General features: G+C 33.8%; 1 long non-coding RNA gene across 1 annotated transcript; it reads right to left on the reverse strand.

Moving 5' to 3' along the window:
• Positions 1-3,438: 3,438 nt before the first annotated feature.
• LOC128553292 (uncharacterized) lies at positions 3,439-4,999 on the reverse strand. Its single transcript, XR_008369311.1, has 3 exons — positions 4,917-4,999; positions 4,277-4,337; positions 3,439-3,774 (listed from the first exon to the last, which is right to left on the reverse strand). It is a non-coding gene; the product is annotated as an uncharacterized LOC128553292 (long non-coding RNA).
• Positions 5,000-7,504: the final 2,505 nt, after the last annotated feature.

Genomic DNA, 7,504 nt, shown 5'->3' on the forward strand with positions numbered 1-7,504 from the left:
CCTCTAGGTCAAGTTCAAATCTGGGTCAGGTGGGATCAAAAACTAGGTCACCCGGTCAAATCAAAGAAAAGCTTGTTAACACTCTAGAGGCCCAGTTGTAACCCAACCTTTATGAATCTTGGTTAGAATGTTTTTTATAGATGATCTCTAGGTAAAGTTTGAAACTGTGTCAGTTAGGATCAAAAAACAGTTTAGCAGGCCAGATCAAAGGAAATCTGTTAACCTCCATAGTTTTAAGTTTGAAACTCATAAGAATTGGTCAGCATGTTTGTCTTGGTCAAGTTCGAATCTGGGTCATGTGGGTTTAAAAACTAGGTCACCCGGTCAAATCAAAGGAAAAGCTTGTTAAAACTCTAGAGGCCACAGTTGTAACCCAATCATCATGAAACTTTGTCAAAGTGTTTGTCTTGATGATTTATAGGTCAAGTATGAATCTGGGTCATGTGAGGTCAAAAACTAGGTCAGAAGGCCAGATCAACTGTGGTGAGTGATATAGGGCCATCATGGTCCTCTTGTTTCTTTTAATATGCAATAATCTTATTTTGGTGAGCATCCATTGGGTTTACCATTATTTTCTTGTTATTCTATGCCTTTATTCTCGGTAAAAAAGGAAAAAGACAATCAAACAGACATGAACTCATCTTTTAGACGTATGTAACATTGCATTAAGTTGATATTCATGCGGATACTTTCATCGGTTTATGGCTTTATCGTTTTGCTAACATGCAGATTAGAAAAAAAAAATTGTCTAGTCAAATACGGAATATATAATTTTATCCAATACAGTAATATATTGGACAGTCACGTGGTACAAATGTGATTCGCTGAGAAAAATATGTATTCAATGATATGTGTATATTCTAGATGCAAATTTATAATTAAAATTCAAAATCTCACTGTTTTGAGAAAGAGAAATTTTAAAATATAATCTTCCATTATATTTCATGTCTTCTATTTAAGCCCGCCGCATTCAGCACTTTTAGTGCTTTGATTTTTTCAAGTTGCCATGGTTACAACATTCATTTTGCATTAAAAACAGGGATCATCCTAGGTCAAAATGTTAGGGAGAAGTAACTTCTCCCTCCACAGAATTTAGGGAGAAATCGAGGAATTTAAGGAGAAGATTTGGCATAAAAATATCTATGTGTGTTTGTGTAAAGACAGTGTCCTTTCACCTTTGGAAATCATTTTGTTGCCATAGAAACAAGTAGTAGTAAAAGCAAAATGATGTCTACTTCGCCATTTGATTTAATATATACATTTTAAATACAATTCAAAATTATGAACAAATAACAGTGTAATCCAAGACTGAAAAATATCATGATATTTAAAAATAATACAGTATGTTCATGTAATAACAATCATGATGCACAGTCTTCCTTTAACAATCAAATTAAATCAAATTATCTACAGAACAGTTTAGTCAATATTTTGCTAGATACATCTTTAAATGAGCCGTGCCATGAGAAAACCAACATAGTGCGTTTGCGACCAGCATGGATCCATACCAGCCTGTGCATCAGCGCAGTCTGGTCAGGATCCATGCTGTTTAACAGTTTCTCTAATTGCAATATGCTTTGAAAGCGAACAGGATAGATCCTGACCAGACTGCGCGGGCTGCTCTGGATCTATGCTGGTCACAAAGCCACTATGTTGGTTTTCTCATGGCGTAGCTCAAATGTATTTAATTCTTTCAAACTAACAAGACAATGGTTAGACTTTTTACGGATAGCTATAGATAATGTAGATTTAAGACTTTACTAACTTTAAAGTTTATTCAGAAAAACCCTGATCATGCACATTCCAGTGCCAGTAAATACTCAAATAATACAAACTGCAGTTGCAGACATATCTCCTAATGCTTTTTCCAAAATTTATCAAAATACACAACTAAATCTACTTTATTTAGTAAAGCAAATACAAGCTGGTAAAATAGGATGTTATATGCCTTGTATATCTTAGAATGAAACCTGTTTTACAGATGACAATTTTACTGGATTTCTGAAGATTAATAGATATTGTTACATTAATGAGGTCTTAAATAAGTCAGAAAGTCAGCTAGAAACTCAGATGTTCTCTTTAATCATTGGCCAGTGCGTAAACTTTTGCTTGTGACCTCTCTAGAGGTCACATTTTTCATGGGATCTTCATGAAAATTGGTCAGAATGTTCATCTTGATGATATCTAGATCAAGTTCAAAACTGGGTCACGTGCGGTTAAAAACTAGGTCAGTAGGTCTAAAAATAGAAAAACCTTGTGACCTCTCTAGAGGCCATATTTTTCAAAGATCTTCATGAAAATTGGTCAGAATGTTCATCTTGATGATATCTCGGTCAAGTCTGAAACTGGGTCACGTGCCTTCAAAAACTAGGTCAGTAGGTCAAATAATAGAAAAACCTTGTGACCTCTCTAGAGGCCATATTTTTCATGGGATCTGTATGAAGGTTGGTCTGAATGTTTATCTTGATGATATCTAGGCCAAGTTCGAAACTGGGTCAACTGTGGTTAAAAAACTAGGTCAGTAGGTCTAAAAATAGAAAAACCTTGTGACCTCTCTAGAAGCCATATTTTTCACAAGATCTTCATGAAAATTGGTCAGAATGTTCATCTTGATGATATCTAGGTCAAGTTCGAAACTGGGTCATGTGCCGTCAAAAGCTAGGTCAGTAGGTCAAATAATAGAAAACCCTTGTGACCTCTCTAGAGGCCATATTTTTCATGGGATCTGTATGAAAGTTGGTCTGAATGTTCATCTTGATGATATCTAGGTCATTTTCGAAACTGGGTCAGCTGCGGTCAAAAACTAGGTCATTAGGTCTAAAAATAGAAAAACCTTGTGACCTCTCTAGAGGCCATACTTTTGAATGGATCTTCATGAAAATTGGTCAAAATGTTCACCTTGGTGATATCTAGGTCAAGTTTGAAACTGGGTCACGTGCCTTCAATAACTAGGTCAGTAGGTCAAATAATGAAAAAACCTTGTGACCTCTCTAGAGGCCATATTTTTCATGAGATCTGTATGAAAGTTGGTCTGAATGTTCATCTTGATGATATCTAGGTCAGATTCAAAACTGGGTCACATGAGCTCAAAAACTAGGTCACTATGTCAAATAATAGAAAAAAAAACAAGGTCATACTCAGTTCAAAACTGGGTCATGTTGGGACAGGTGAGCGATTCAGGACCATCATGGTCCTCTTGTAAATTTTAATACAAAGTAAAGAATAAAGATATTTTACAGGGCCTTTGGTTAAACAACTATCAACATTTTTAAGAAATGACATTCTAATTTTTTTCCATAAATCTGAAAAAGAAACATTAATGCAAACAACATAATTCCATCTTCAGGGTGTCCAGTGTGAGTTCTTCTATTTATGTCAAAGGCACCAATCATTATTTTGGTCTGTGTCAATCCAAAAAAGGGACAGATCATTCAGATGTCCATAACTTATTCCAAAAACACTAATTGATGATTCCCTACTTTCAGCCTCTCTATTTGGAAAACACACACACTATTTTCATAAACATTTTGCCTTCACAATGACATACTGCATTTCAAACTTGTGTCCTCTACTATAGAGATGAAATGTCATCTTGACAACACTAAACTACCTGGATCAGACAGTTATGTCACAGACTGCACATTTGCAACTTATAAAAAGTCTTTTAAGCAGTCCTTGTTATTTTTATTTGACAGAATCTTGAGAAGGCTGACTCTTCAGGTGATATCAGAGGTCTTCTGACTGCATTTACTTTTACCATGACTGTAGCTGTCACTGAAAAATAGAGATGTGATAGAATAACAATCTGAATGTCTTTCACTTGACTATTGGTGGTGGTGGGATGGGGATGGACTCTCCAGTTAAAATATTTGTGACATTATGTTACTGGGTAGAACTACTGATCTTCTACAAGCCAGCTGGAAGGTTCCCTTTCACAAATTTGTAAATGAACAAAAATTAGATACACTATTTCAATCATTTAATAAATTTTGTATAAGTAAATGTATAATATATACATCTTTCCTTTATTCTTTTAATGAAAATAATTTATCACATAGACCTCCCCCTCCTTGAAATTATTTTAAAAGGAACAATTGTATGAAATACATTAAATACTTTTGACTTTTCTACACTTTGATTAAATTTAAGATACATGAAATTCTAAAGAAAGTTCATAAATATTCTGTCAAAAAATAACATTCAATCAAGCATTTATAAAGATCTGAAATTAGACCTGATCAGACACTAAGACAAACTATAAATAAAATGTAGATACCTTCCTTCCTTTTATTCCAATATAAGGATGATGATGATCATTCATTCTTTGAAGAATTAGTCTGGAATAAACACAAATCAAACTAAAATTGTTGTTACTGTTGTTACATTTTGACAGATACAGGATTTCACCCTTTTCAACATTATATGGACCACTTTAAAAGTAAAATCTGTTTCTCATACATGTGCAGAGGGTCCTTTTCTGAAAAAGGGTATATTCTAAATTTTCAAAAACTTATCAATATTTATAGTCACAATACAAATGTATGTCAGTTTAAGTTATATGAAGTCCTACTAGCTATTCTTGTATCATAGATTGAGAGGTCAAGATTTCATACTTGTATGAATATGGGCATGAGAGGGACTTTATTCTTTATTTAAATACATGCAGGCCTCTGATGTGTAAATATATATAAAAAAAACATATTAACTTTGACACAAACCATTTACATTCAATATGTACTTGTAAAACAGTAAAACAGGCATGTGCAGATTAAAACATGCTGACTTATGTGTAGCAATGGATGCAATTAATGTTTTCATTTTTCAGCATTCGGTGAGTTTTAACTTCAGTAAGTATATATTTCTACAGGTACTTTGGCAAACACATACACTGTTGCAAATGACTAAATTATGATTACCTCTCTAGAACATCCACTCACTTCATAGTTGTTTGAAACTTTATCATCAAGCAATCATTTTCAAAAGAAACAACTCAGAGCTGAAAAACAAAACAAATAAATGTACAAAAATATATACATTTTGAAATGAAAAATGTCTTTATCTGCTTTTTATAAATAACATAAAAAGCATGCTAATGGTCATTTACAACTAAAATCAGGGCTTTTTCCATTATAAATCTACCTCCAATAAAAGGAGGTAATCCCAAAGAAAACAGTATGTTTCTTCCCAAGTCTGAATATGAAATTCCCAAATGTGTTACCTTATATGGGTGTTTGATGTTTTAAAATGGTTTTGAAAATTTGTATATATCTATATTTAGGTTATTACAACAACATTTATAGTGTTGCTCAATTACTGAAATGTAATCCATTAATATTTTACACAAAAAATATTACATAGATTTTGGTAATTTGGAAATTTCTACATTAGACAATTTCTGAGAGCATTTTCCCAATTCAACTGGTGTTGGTGCATGGTATTCCCAAAATGATGGAAAAATGCCTGTTTTATCTTGGTAAAATAATAAGAAATGTCTGTCCAATATTTAAGAAAATAACCTCTGTACTAGGTCCCGACCAGTCACCGGACAGAAATCGGGGTTTTTCAATTGTCGTTTTATAAAAAATGAACACAAAAACATGAAATTTGCCCCGATAAAACTTCAGCTCATTTGTCTTCTGAAAATGTAAAAAACACAAACAATCGGACGTAAAACATCGGATATTTTGAGGCTCAAAGTGGGTAATGAAATGCACTACATCAAACAACAAGGTGGAATAGTCACCGGACAAATATTTCGAAGACTGATTATTTTTATTTGACGATGACAATTGTACCGAAAAAAAAGAGATTATGTCCATCTGTCTTCTACGCCTTCTAGAAACATGTTTTCATGCACATTCAAAGTGTTAAACTATCCTTGGGGTCGAACTACGTAACAGCAGTGATTTATCCATGTTACCATTTTAAACGAAATACTTTCTGCAGAAAATACCTCGGTGCTTTTGCCGCCATAAAGAGCCAACAATCAAATTTATTTCCGTTTTTGTTACTTTAGGAAAACCCAAGCAATCTATAAATATATTTTCATACAAATTAGGCTCGGAATGGATGCAAATATATATTATCTTATGCAAGGGCATTCACTCGTGCGGTATTAACACATGACCTAGCAAATGATGCAGACGTTCATTCATTTTGCAGAAACAGTACATATTATGTTTTACCAATGTGTGATCCAAGTGAGGAATGAATCAGAAAGAAAACTCGTCTGCAGTTCTAGGGGTCTGTGCTATACATGTAATTATTTGAGACCCACTTGGTGCCCCCAAAAATAAATCAAGTTGCGCGTGAGCACTGCCGATTCCAATGCCCCAAGGTCAGAGGACAGCAGTTTTGTAAACTCGGGTGAGAACTGGTACGATATTCCTCGTTTATACTTATTTGTCAGTCAATGTTGAAATATGAAAATGAAAACAAAGTGCTGAATGTTTCCGATTAGCCGATTACTCCAATATAATCGAAACAAAGCCGTAATTACGTTTGTCCGGTATATATTCCTGTCCGGTGACTGGTAGGCACCCAGTATGGTCTTTAAATCTGTTGAAGGAAGTGAGCACATATCTTGCATAGCTTGAAATTTTTACATGAAAACATAAAATATTATGAGACTCACCTGTTTTCATTGTAGTGTTATCCTTTAACACTGATCCTTCAGTCAGTTGATACAAACTTCACTCATGGAAATAAACAGACAGATGTCAGACTCTGATGTCTATCCTCAGTTTAGACTCTTTTCTGCCAGAGTATTTTTCCCAAACAATGTTGCTATTCAGCAAATTTTGAACGTGGACTTGGTTTGAAGGGACACATCCAAGCATCAGATGCCCATTTAGCATAAAATCTCTGACTGTCATTGTATCTATATACTAAAAATTTGCAAAATCCGAGTAGAAATCTGAATTCAGCATAATCCAGGAAGTAAACTTAGATAAGCTCTTTGTGATTTCCTAAATGAAAAGCATCAAGGGGAGGTAATAAAAATAGGAAAAATGCCCCAAATCAAAAACTTTGGCCCAAATTTACAAGAATGTGTCTGAATGACCCACTACGATTTATGTTTCTTTTTGAAATACCATCTTCCCTTTATACAAACAAATATACTTTTCTGCTGAGACCTGTGCACTTTTCAAGATGTAGAGCACAATATAAACATATGTTTTGCTCCATAAATATATTTTTTCTTGCAGATAAAAGTCTAGATCATACAAGAATCAAATAAATATTTAGAAATATTAGTTTGGTATGAAACCTTGTTCATTTGCCTTTAAAATTTACAAGTACGAAAATATAGGACACTTTCTAGTACTTTCCAGATAACAAAATAGGCATGCACCCCAACTTTTTTGAAAATTCAGCAAGTTGGGGATTTGCATCCTCGTTTCCATGGTAACCGGGACATATATTAAATAAATGAAAAACAGGATTTTCTTAATTTTGCATCCTCTTCAAGAAAAAAATCGGTTTAAAGGAAATCTGTGACTAT

Source organism: Mercenaria mercenaria, unplaced genomic scaffold (assembly GCF_021730395.1).
Source record: "Mercenaria mercenaria strain notata unplaced genomic scaffold, MADL_Memer_1 contig_3678, whole genome shotgun sequence".
Lineage (NCBI taxonomy): Eukaryota > Metazoa > Mollusca > Bivalvia > Venerida > Veneridae > Mercenaria > Mercenaria mercenaria.